This window comes from Protopterus annectens, chromosome 17.part0 (assembly GCF_019279795.1).
Source record: "Protopterus annectens isolate FY-2018-M chromosome 17.part0, PAN1.0, whole genome shotgun sequence".
Lineage (NCBI taxonomy): Eukaryota > Metazoa > Chordata > Ceratodontiformes > Protopteridae > Protopterus > Protopterus annectens.
In genome coordinates this window covers 808,810,002-808,822,435 of record NC_056751.1, presented here as the reverse complement: position 1 = coordinate 808,822,435, position 12,434 = coordinate 808,810,002, and positions in this window count along the sequence as shown.

The window sequence follows — 12,434 nt, the reverse complement described above, 5'->3', positions numbered from 1 at the left end:
GAGGCATAGACCTATCCTGAAGGGGGTAATACAGTAGAGAGTGCACAGGAGAAACAGTTTTTATACAGATAGCCAATTTAGTATTACTATTCCATGAAGGATTTCTGACTCCAAGGTGTTAAATGAATTTGCATCACCTCATCTTGCTGTGTGTGTGTGTGTGTGTGTGTGTGTGTGTGTGTGTGTGTGTGTGTGTGTGTGTGTGTGTGTGTGAGAGAGTGTGTGCGCATGCATGCACGTGTATGTGTGTCTGTGTCTATATGCATGCATATTTTATTGTTGCTTTTTGATTTAGTAGAATCACTCTTTATACTCATCAATTTAGCTTTTTCACAGAAAGAACATCCACAACTCACAACTCAAATGCTTGCAAAGCTTTTTTACTAAGAAGCTCAAGGGTTTAAATCATAAAAATCTATGCAGACTATCTCAAAGTCTTGTTCCTCCTCTGTGTGCTATACAGACTACTGAGGTGATCTCTGCCTCACATAAAGGGCCTCAACAGACCCTACTGCACAATTGCTTGTCCAGTGAGGGCATAAACACCTTCTCAAGAGATCTAAATCTCTTTTGCAACATAAATTGAACATATTGGAGGGAGAGATGTGCATCACAGAGACTACCACTTATTTAAAATCACCTTCCTCTCCACATAAAGCAAAGTACTTCCCTTACTCTATTCAAACGTAATCTGGACAGATGGATGGGTAACCACAAACTCCTCTTTAGTTTAGCAGTCTTGTGCCTCATAGATAGAGGCAACATGTAACTGCTTTACTCATCTCTGAGTTATTCATACTTAAAGTATAAAGACTAAAAAATTCATGGAATGCATGAATAAACTTTTAAAGATCTTCAAATGTCGATAGCCTAGTAAGTACCTATGTTCCTGTAAGATGTATGCAGGGCCTGCACCTCCAATACAAACCCAGGGACAGCTCACTGTACTGGGCTGCTGGGCTGCAGCCCCCCCCCCATTAAAAGCAAACAAAAAATAGCATTAAAGATTCAGAAAGCTGACTACTAGCAAGTAAAAAGTTAAAATGTGAATAAAAATATGAGTGCTTTCAGCCTTAGGTCTTCATCAGATCTACAGACATTCATTCATTAACTTCATTTATAGTGGGAGTGCCCAATGGAACTCATCTTCTTAGGTGATGCCTTTTCAATACTGGCTTTAAAGGAATAAGCTCATTTAAGCCTGGATGTTTATCAGCCCTCAAACCTGTTATCCGTTTAGTCTCTTCAAATTCAGTGATTTCTTTCAGATTGTCTTTTCTTGCACCACACTGCATCACTTGAAGTGCCATAAACGGGAACAAATGAGTATTATTTGCCATTATATGTTTGCTCAGTGCGAGTAGAGTGTGTTGAGCAGATGGAAAGAGTACTTTGAGGGGTTGATGAATGAAGAGAATGAGAGGGAGAGAAGGTTGGATGATGTGGGGATAGTGAATCATGAAGTGCAATGGATTAGCAAGGAGGAAGTAAGGATAGCTATGAAGAGGATGAAGAATGGAAAGGTTGTTGGTCCAGATGACATACCTGTGGAAGCATGGAGGTGTTTAGGTGAAATGGCAGTGGTGTTTCTAACCAGATTATTTAATGAAATCTTGGAAAGTGAGAAGATGCCTGAGGAATGGAGAAAAAGTGTTTTGGTACCGATTTTTAAGAATAAGGGTGATGTGCAGAGCTGTAGTAACTACAGAGAGATTAAAATGATCAGTCACAGCATGAAGTTATGAGAAAGAGTAGTGGAAGCTAGGTTAAGAAGGGATGTGATTAATAGTGATCAGAAGTATGGTTTCATGCCGGGAAAGAGCACTACAGATGCAATGTTTGCTCTGAGAGTGTTGATGGAGAAGTACAGAGAAGGTCAGCAGGAGTTGCATTGTGTTTTTGTAGACTTAGAGAAAGCCTATGACAGGGTGCCTAGAGAGGACTTGTGGTATTGTATGAGGAAGTCAGGAGTGTCAGAGAGTGGTACAGGATATGTACGAGGGTAGTGTGACAGAGGTGAGGTCTGCGGTGGGAGTGATGGATGCGTTTAAGGTGGAGGTAGGATTACATCAAGGATCAGCTCTGAGCCCTTTATTATTTGCAATGGTGATGGACAGGTTGACAGAAGAGATCAGACAGGAGTCCCTGTGGGCTATGATGTTTGCAGATGACATTGTGATCTGTAGTGAGAGTAGGAAACAGGTGGAGGAGACCCTGGAGAGATGGAGATATGCTCTAGAGAGAAGAGGAATGAAGGTCAGCAGGACTAAGACAGAATATATGTGTGTGAATGAGAGGGAGGATAGAGGAATGGTGAGGATGCAAGGAGTAGAGGTGGCGAAGGTGGATAAGTTTAAAAACTTGGGATCAATAGTTCAGAGTAATGGTGAGTGTGGAAGAGAGGTGAAGAAGAGAGTACAGGCAGGAAGGAGTGGGTGGAGAAGAGTGTCAGGAGTGATTTGTGACAGACAAGTACCAGTAAGAGTGAAAGGGAAGGTCTATAAGAGGGTAGTGAGACCAGCTATGTTATATGGGTTGGAGACAGTGGCATTGACAAAACAGCAGGAGTTAGAGCTGGATGTGGCAGAGTTAAAGATGTTAAGATTTGTGCTGGGTGTGACAAGGGTTTACAGGATTAGGAATAAGTATATTAGATGGTCATCCCAGGTTGGAAGGTTTGGAGACAAAGCTAGAGAGGCAAGGTTACGTTGTTTTGGACATGTGCTGAGGAGGGATGCTGAGTATATTGGGAAAAAGATGATAAGGATGAAGCTACCAGGTAACAGGAAAAGAGGAAGGCCTAAGATAAGGTTTATGGATGTGGTGAAAGAGGACATGCAGATGGTTGGTGTGACAGAGCAAGATCTAGAGAACAGGAAGAAATGGAAACAGATGATCTGCTGTGGCGACCCCTAATGGGAACAGCCGAAAGAAGATGAGATATGTTTACTCAGTGCATTTGTAGATTTTCTATATCTGATATCTCTGAGACTGAGATGCCTCATAAAATCCTCCAAAGCTAGTTACGAAAATAAAATTGCCAAAGATTCCAAAGACAACCACAAAGCATTCTATAACTATGTCAAAAATCTAAATGGCAATGCTCAGATCTGCTTTGAGCTAAAACAGAATGGTATTAAATATACTGATCCGAAGGATATTGCCAATATCCTGGCAGATCGATTCAGTGCCAACTTCACCCCCCTCTCACCCCCTAAATGGCCCATCTCAATACCGGAAGATTGCCAAATTCCAGTAATAACGGCCACACAGGTACAAAACGCACTCTCTAAAGCCAAGAATACAGCATCCATGGGACCAGATGACATCCCGGCTGTGTACTACATGAACTACAATATGAACTGGCACCTCACCTAAGTGTCATGTTTAATCATAGCCTCACCTCAGGTTTCGTGCCCACTGAGTGGCGCAGAGCTACAGTTATCCCAATCCACAAGGGGGGATCTACCTTGGATCCCGGAAACTACCGTCCCATCAGTCTGACAAGCCTTATCTGCAAGGCCATGGAGCGTATTATCATGGAACTTATAAACAAAGACATTGGCAACCTTCAAACACTGGACCCCACCCAGTTTGGGTTTGTGAAGGGCCGATCTTGTCTCCTGAACCTGATTGACTTCTTTGAATCAGTCTCCAGAGCCATGGACAAGGGTAAGGTGGTCCACACAGCCTATCTAGACCTTGCCAAGGCCTTTGACACCATCCCCCACTCTGGAATCATAGATAAACTTACTAAGTTGGGCATTAATCCCTATGTCATCCAATGGGTTGCTAAATGGCTTACTGATAGAACCCACACTGTAAAAGTAGCCGACTCCAAATCCAGCTCCAGACAAGTGACAAGTGGAGTACCTCAGGGTTCAGTCCTGGGGCCGCTCTTGTTTGGCATCTACTTCTCTGAAGTACAGGTCAACACTAAGGGACTCTGGCTAACAAAGTTTGCAGATGACTGCAAACTGGGAGCCATTATTGAATCCCCAAATGATGTGGATACTCTACAAAAGGGCCTTACAGAAACAGATGCTTGGTGCCAGAGCCATGGGCTCAAGCTCAATGCCAAGAAATGTATTGTTATCCCTTTGGGAAAAACATGTATCCATGAATTACCATATAGGTGGCAGTACACTAAACACAGAAAGTGTGATAAGAGACTTAGGGACACAGGTGGACAGTGGTCTCACCTTCGATAACCACATCGCCACAACAGTCAGGAAATCCTTCTATGTGGCACACCTCATCATGAAGGGCTTTTCATCCAGAAAAAAGGAGGTCATTGTCCCACTGTACTCATCCCTCATTAGACCCATTATAGAATACAACACCACATTAGGTATGTACCTCTCAAGACATCTGCAACAACTGGAAAGGCCTCAGAAATACCTCACTAAAAGAATCACAGGCCTAAAGCAGATGCCCTACGCTGACCGCCTTAAAAAACTCCAGCTGTACTCTGTCGCATATCGTCTACTCAGAGGCGATCTCTGCTTAACATACAAGGCCATGTCAAACCCAGAGCTGTTGGACATGCTACACTTAAAGAAATCCCAATCCCTCAGAGCTACACACTCCAGGGATCTAAACCTTGTCATCACAATAAACAAAACATGCTGGAGGGATAGGTTCCTGACCCAGAGACACCCCAGACTGGAATAGATTGCCCATACATGTCAAGCAGAGTGCCTCTTTGGACCTCTTCCAGAGGAACCTTGACGATTGGATGGGAGAAAGGAAATTCACCCCAGGGATCACGTCAGTCGCCCTGCTAGACAGGGGTCCAGGAAAGTAAATAATGTGGGAAGAAATAGCCAGGGAATTGTTATGGCTAGGCTTGTATAGGCGCTAGGGCTGATAGCCTAGTACCAACATATGAACCTATGTATCTTAGATGTGAAAAAATTCTAGTTCTAAAGTGGCAGTTTGTCTTTCCAATATAAAGCAGGTGGATTGTGTGCATGATGCTACATAAACCAAGTTTTGAGTCACACAATCAGCATATGTCCCCAAATAATACATCTTTTGTGTATCAGGGTGCTGAAAATATTGATTTTGCATTATATATGAACATGCTTTACAGTGGCCACATTTGAAAGTGATTTGTCTATGTGTCAGGGTCTTCTTATGTTTTCTATTCCCATAATTACATAAAAGTTGTTTTAAGTTCATTTTGTTCTTATAACAGAAAGTAGGTGTTTCTCCCACTATTCTTTTTATAGACTCATCTGCTGTTAATATCTGCCAATTATTCCTCATAATATTGCAAATTGGTTTAACATTTTGACTGTATGTTGTTGTACATCTCATATTCTATGTTTCATTTATCTTCTTAGGGTTACTGGCTTTTTGTGAATTTGTGGAGTACTATGGTTTTCATTTTGTACTTCTCTGTTGTACCTCTATGGTCATGTCATCTAATTCTTTTCTCTATATCCTCTGCTACTCAGTTCATGTTTCATTTCCAACATCTTCTCTTGACAGATATTGTCCTTGGTGTTAAGTCTAGACTGCTTCAACAGTTTGCTTTTGACTAGTTGTGGGAATATATGTCTTGGATGCATGCTCAACCAATGTAAAGTATGTTTTTTCCAGCTTTCTTTCCTAAATGTGCTTGTTTCAAAGCATCCATCTGCTTTCTCAGAATGCATACAGCCAAGAAATTAATCTCACTTTTAGAGCTGTTAACTTCAAAGTAAAAAAAATCTGTGGTCCTCCTCCGGTAGTCACTAAAGCTGGATAGTTCATCTTCTCCACCATTCCATAATAGGAAGATGTCATCCACAAATCTCTTGTAATATATAAGTTTACTCCTCCATTCATTACTGTCTGTAAGCACAAATTCTAGCTCCCATTGAGCCATGACTATATTTGAATATGAATTGGCACATGATGTGCCCATGGCCACTCCCCATTTTGTATAAAATATTGATCATTATACATGAGGACATTAATTTCTAATATAATTTCCAGCAGAGCACATACTTGCATAATTTCTACAGTAGTATACTCATTGATCATATTAAGGATCTTCCTAATTAATTCTATTACTATTAACACATCCAAATGTATTGGATTAATTCTACAATAAGTTGATAAACCAGATAAAAAATCTTCTGTATCTCGCAGTACAGTCTCTGCTTTTTCCAGTCATTTTTTAGTTTTTTGTTCAGTATAAATCGATAAGGGCTCAGTGGCCCATCCAGCCCCAGATACTATCGGTCCTACTCCACTGTGGAATCACTTTCTTGTTTTATCCTTGGTTAAATTCCTGTGTGGCAGTTATTTAGTTATGTGTTCATTAATTTGATCACAATGAAACATCTGACATGTACCGTATGACTAGCTGTAATTGATGGTGTTGTTTGTGTATGTGTGTATGTGGTGGGGGCATGGTCTCAGCTAATTTTGTAGAATGTTCTTGATTTTTTGCTTCATATTCTAGTCTGTCCCTCATAACAGTTGTTTTTTTTTTTTTTTGTCTGGAAAATCCACGAGGACAGAGGTCAATAAATGACAGACATTTGAATTTCATACTTAACAGCCCTCTGAAATAGCATGCTGATTGAAAGCCTGTTATTCTAGCAACTTTCCATGTATATAAAGGCAATAGCTGTAAGACAGCTGAGGTTTCCAGTCAGTCATACAAGTAGCTGCAACTGGAGGTCACATGTTTGTCTGTGGTGAAATACAGATGCTATCAGCTATCTGTGATTTTGCAGAATGCCCAGATGTTTTGCCACATATTTTAGTCTGTTTCTCACAAATTTTGTGTTTTTTCCTGGTAAATCACTCAGTCTACAAACAATAATAGACATTTGTGTTTTAGACTTAACAGCCTTCAGAAAAAGCATACAAAGGCAAAGTGTAGTATTCTAGCAACTTTTACAGTATATAAGAGCAATATATATTTTTTAAACACACCTTTATTGAATTATCACTTGTGACATAGGCAAATTTACATTTATGCAAAAGTAATCAAACTGCATTAACACATTAACAAACATTATACTTCACATAAGAGCAGTATTGAGTGTTGTCCTTTGTTGGTTTTCTCTTTGATTCTTAAGCTAAGAAACAGGCTGTGTGGTATTTGCATGTTGGGGGAGGAGGGTATTGTAGTGAGTTGGACACTGTGTTCTGACAGCAGTGAACTGAGAACATATATTCTTGTGTGACATTATTCATTCATTTGATTTCAGTCGAAGATATGTAGTATATAGTCACAGTCATACAACTGATGATCATTGTGTGTCTGTGTGTTTGTCTCTTTACTAAACATCTGCGTGGACAATTGTTATTTTTATTTTATTACCATCTGATATCAGATATGTACACAGCCAATTAATGTGGCTTTAATTGCTGGGTATGGGGACTGCTGCTAGGACTGTGGCAGCCTGGCCAGGATGTGTGTGATAGCAACTGATAACCAGCACAGTGGTGCAGCATGGCTGTCTCACAGAACTTGGTTCCCTGATTCAATCTTTGGTTGAAATTCCTTCTGCTTGGAGTCTGCATGTGCTTTCTGTCTGTATCTAACTTTTATCCAGGTTTTCTGTCTTCTATCTCCAGACCCTCGAGTGTATAATGTATGCCTGTGGCAATATGTGATTTTATTTTTATCTCAATGTGGCACCAGAATGGCATATAGAAGGCAACTATTTTTTAGAGGTGTAGGAAGGCATGGACCATTCCCAGACAGTATTTATATATCCTTTTAAGCATATTTGTCCAGGTCCCCTTCAATAAACACATCACACCGAATGACATTTGACGACCTTTATTAAACTTCCATAACATAGCTTTGATCACCAAAATTTATTAATTACAACTGGACAAAGTATAGTTGATTCTAAACCCAGCATTAACATCCTTGTTATGTTAATATGTTAATCATCAAACAGCGTACCTACTCATCCTGCCCCAGTAAGCAGCGTCCATACCTCTGCTCGCTTACTTTACTTATGAAGCAGCATCCATACCTCTGCTCGCTTACTTATGAAGCAGCATCCAAGACTCACTTCATATCCCATTTATTGAATTACCCATCCAACCAAATAATTCAGGATGACATGACCTTACCCATCCTGACCCAGTAAGCAACATCCATACCTCTACTTGCTTACTTTACTAATGAAGCAGCGTCCCCATCTCACTTCATACACCATTCACTGAATTACCTTTCAACCAAATAAGTAGCGTCCTTACCTCCGCTTGCTTATCTATTCAGCAAGCTTCATCCAGCTGCTCATTTTCCTTTCCCCAAATCCTTGAAATGAACATCCAGACACCAGAGGGGGAACAGAAGAGGGCAAGCCTCTCCCTCTTCTCTGCCAGCCAGCTTGAACAGGCTGTTCCCCCCACCCTTCTACCCAAAATTGTTCAACCAACTACCTCCCATAAAGGGAAGGGTTAAGCCAAACATCATTCAGTGTACCCATCATCTGTAAAGTACATTAGATCCCTGTCATCAACCCCACACCTTGACATACAAGCACTGAAACGCGCCTTAATGAAACTAAATAAAATAGGATTACCCATGACCCCACTGTACCACACCAGAACATCCACTCCGAGATTACATTCCTTTTTAGTCTGCTTCCTTCAAGCCACTAACCATGGCTCACTTTTAACCTCACTCTGTGGCCCCATTATACCTCTCTAGTGACCAGGACATCTCCTGCAACCAATATAGTCAGAACAGGAGCATCCATCCTGTCAATTCCATCACCTTCAAAAGCTTCTTCCTTTAGGCCCCGACTGCTTCCACCTTCCAAATCCACAGACACATCCTGCAGCATGTATCACCAGTGCAACCCACTTCCTTCAGCCACTGGGTAATGCGGGCATATTTGTTATCTCAGCCTCAAATTCTGTGCATCCAACATCTGCAAAAGAGAAACAAGGTAAGCATGTTGTCCTTAATAACAAAGCACAACTTATTTGGATATCTAACAGCTCTGCTGACTTAACACCTTGTCTTTACCACTCACCAAAATCTGTGTGTATCCCCGTCCCTCAGTAGTTCTGTCAGTAAAATAGTGTGTTATTGTATCAAAGTTAACCTGCCCTATTCCTCCATTGTCCTAGAGCATTACGTGCCAAAGTCAACACCGAAACATTAAACCCAAATGCCACATGAAACCATCCAAGGGCAATTGCCACCAACATGCCTAGCTGTAACCCGACTTCCCACCTAGTGTATATAACAAAATTGAAATTTCCTTTCCAACATCCAACTATGCAATATAAGCAGTAAACTTACTAAGCAGCCTAGCATTTGTTGACCAACCAACCACCTTCTGAATGACTAAAATGCCTCCGTCACATACAATGCTACATGAACTATAACACCCAGAGCCTCCATTTCCCAATACCAACCCCTGCAACAAAAAACCTCGCAATAACCACAGCCTATCAAACTTCACAGCTATGAACCTACCCCAACCCTTGACTAATAAACCACCCTACCTTGATCACAAGGCAGACAAATACCCAATCGTTCTCACCAAATCCTACCTAGAAGCACCTGCAACACAAATTTAATCACTATGATGATGTCCTACAATAAGCCATCCTTATAAAGGCAGCTCTAGGCCCTAGATTCCCACCCAACTTCATCCAGCCCCAACATACCATCTCCTCACTTGGCCCCACTACCTCCTATCTGAACCAACCTGACATGCCTCTATGAGCACGAGGTAAGATTACCTATGACCTCATAGTGCCCAATCCTGCAACAGGAACACTCCAGAGCAGCACACCAACACAGGCAGATAATCACCTGCCAAAAAAGGAGAACTGCAAATTCTTAGCACAGACACCGCAAAACTTCTTACTAACAAAGTTAAGCGCTGACTGGGGCCTACCCTGCTCACTCACTGCACAGCCGCTACACTGGCCTGCAGCCCCCAACCCCCCAAGAGAGAGAGAGAGTACAGCCCTTTGAACTCCATTTTTTGCCAAGTAACACTACCAATCAGTGTTGGGGGGACAATCACATCACCTATTGCACCAAGCCATAACAAAGGACTCAATGCAACTATTGTACTTACTTAAAAAGTATTATTTCTCACTTCATAAAACTGATATCATTTATTTTGTAGCCTACTTCTTGCTCGGCTATGCAAACAATGTGGACCATGCATAAATTATTCTGACACTATACCTCCCAATTGACACAGCATAAATAACAGAATTAATAGAAAATACAACCTTTAGAGCAAAGCTTAAAAGAATAATATTGGCACCCGTGTCAGGAGCACATAATAGATGGCTAAGATTGGAGACCTGATCATAATCCCTTGTATGAAACTTTATTTTGTTTATCTGCCACCAGTCACAGAAAAATAAAAATAAAAAAGCATAAGTACGTGAAGTGTACTACCAGCTTTGAGCAAGCACTGTGAAAGCAACATCTGCATATTTCTCAACTACCTGTCTTTAGAATTCTGGACAACTCCAACATTAATAGGTGGAGAAAGAATCAAAATTATGGACCACTTCTATATATTGCTCTTAGAAACTTAAACATTTAATACAACAATTGGTTTTGCTTTAACATGAATTTCAGAACAATAAGAAGTATTTAACTTTGATGAATGGACATTATTTACCGAATTTACCAAACAGTCAGGGTAAAAATATAAGACAGAATCAGGGATGTTCTGCAAATTTAGTGACAAGTGAGAGGTATGGCCAGCAGGCAGAAACAAATGCTCAAACCAAAGGCTTTAAAAGCTGTTAAATGCATCATTCTGGGACAATTTCTACTTATAAACATTGCAGAGTGAAGTTCTAACAGCTTTTAAATGCTGTTTCCCTTCTGCCACTGTTTCTTGGCTGGAAACACTGTCCACTTTTAGTCCCCAGTGTACATTTAGCAGAGCACATGCATCCTTAGTAAACTTTGTTATCACAGCAAAATAGATGCTATGTATGGAGATAAGGTCTTTAGGACTTATTCCTCTAGGAAATTATCTAATGAGCTCTCATAAGATCAATCATTGTCATTAACATTACAGCATTATAATTTAACATGATCATGTATTAATTGAATGTTAATCTTTACAGGGTAATAGTCTATTTTTGTTCCTTATCCATTTCTCATTTCTAACAGGATTGCCCATGTCTACTGACATGCTCAGTCCTTCCTGGCATACACCAGGAATAAAGTATAAATGTTCACCATCCAAGACCACTTATGTGCCCAACATCAATGTGCTCTAAATGGCTTGACCCACCAGCACTCATATCTTCCTTCTGTTTTACGATTCTCAGTTCTTGCTAGTTGTCATCAACAATTATAGCATTTATTCCACTTCTTTTATACCTACACCCATCCAGATTTTTATACAACATAACCATTAAGAGTTATCAGTGCCACTCATGTCATTTCTTGTGATATTACAGCACCAATTTCTCAAACTCACAAAATTTTATAACTAAAACTGCAGCAACTTTAATAACTTCTTTGTCTATTTTAATTCAATTAGAATATAAATGAATACTCTGAAGAAACCCATTAATGAAAGTAAAACCGAAGCCCAAAATAAGGACAGTTTTTTTTTATTTAATGTACTGCTCCCCCAATTTTAGAGTCTGGATGTAATAACCAATTTACCTAGCATGCTTTCTGCAAGAGCTTGAAATCCTCCACTTAAATGTCAGTCATTCCTGACAACGCCCCAAACATAGAGGCCACAATCCAGACAATATGCACTCCCCCCTTCCCTTTACACTTCGCTAACGAAAAACACACAGAAGTTAGCAGGGCATAAAACAACACCAACAAAAATAATCCCTAACCAGATAAGTCTTAAATACCGAGTTAGAACAACAACAATTTTTATGCGTACAGTACGTTACACTCTCATCGGGCTTCCCCCATTTCCCAAGCATGTGACATCCATATAGGCCAAAGTTGATATGAACCACACCCCAACTTACCAAATTACCCAAATTAACAAATGACATGATCCTAATACTACTACCCACTAACAGTAAAACATGCAAGCCAGACCCTTGCTTTACTAAGCAAGCAATATGAAACCACTAAACACCATGGACTTCCAACCAGAGAAAACCCCACAGCAAGCCACTACACTCAAAATGTAGCAGTAGGATATACCAGCTTTAACCCAGTACATAATTGTACAAGTCACAAAGCAAGATAGTGCCTCCCTCCAAATGCAGGTAATCTGGCCAGATCACAACCGAATGTTGTTTATCAACTGAAAAGTTGCTAGTGTGACTGCTTGTGTTATTTTTTTTTGTCTTTGGTCAGAAACTCAACTGTATTTCCCTGTGATACGATTTCTATATCCTCCGACCATACCAGCGATGGCAGAAAATGGCTGCAGTAAATAAGTGCTAAAAGCAACTGAAATTAATGGTATGTTACAATCAAGCTTTCTTAACGA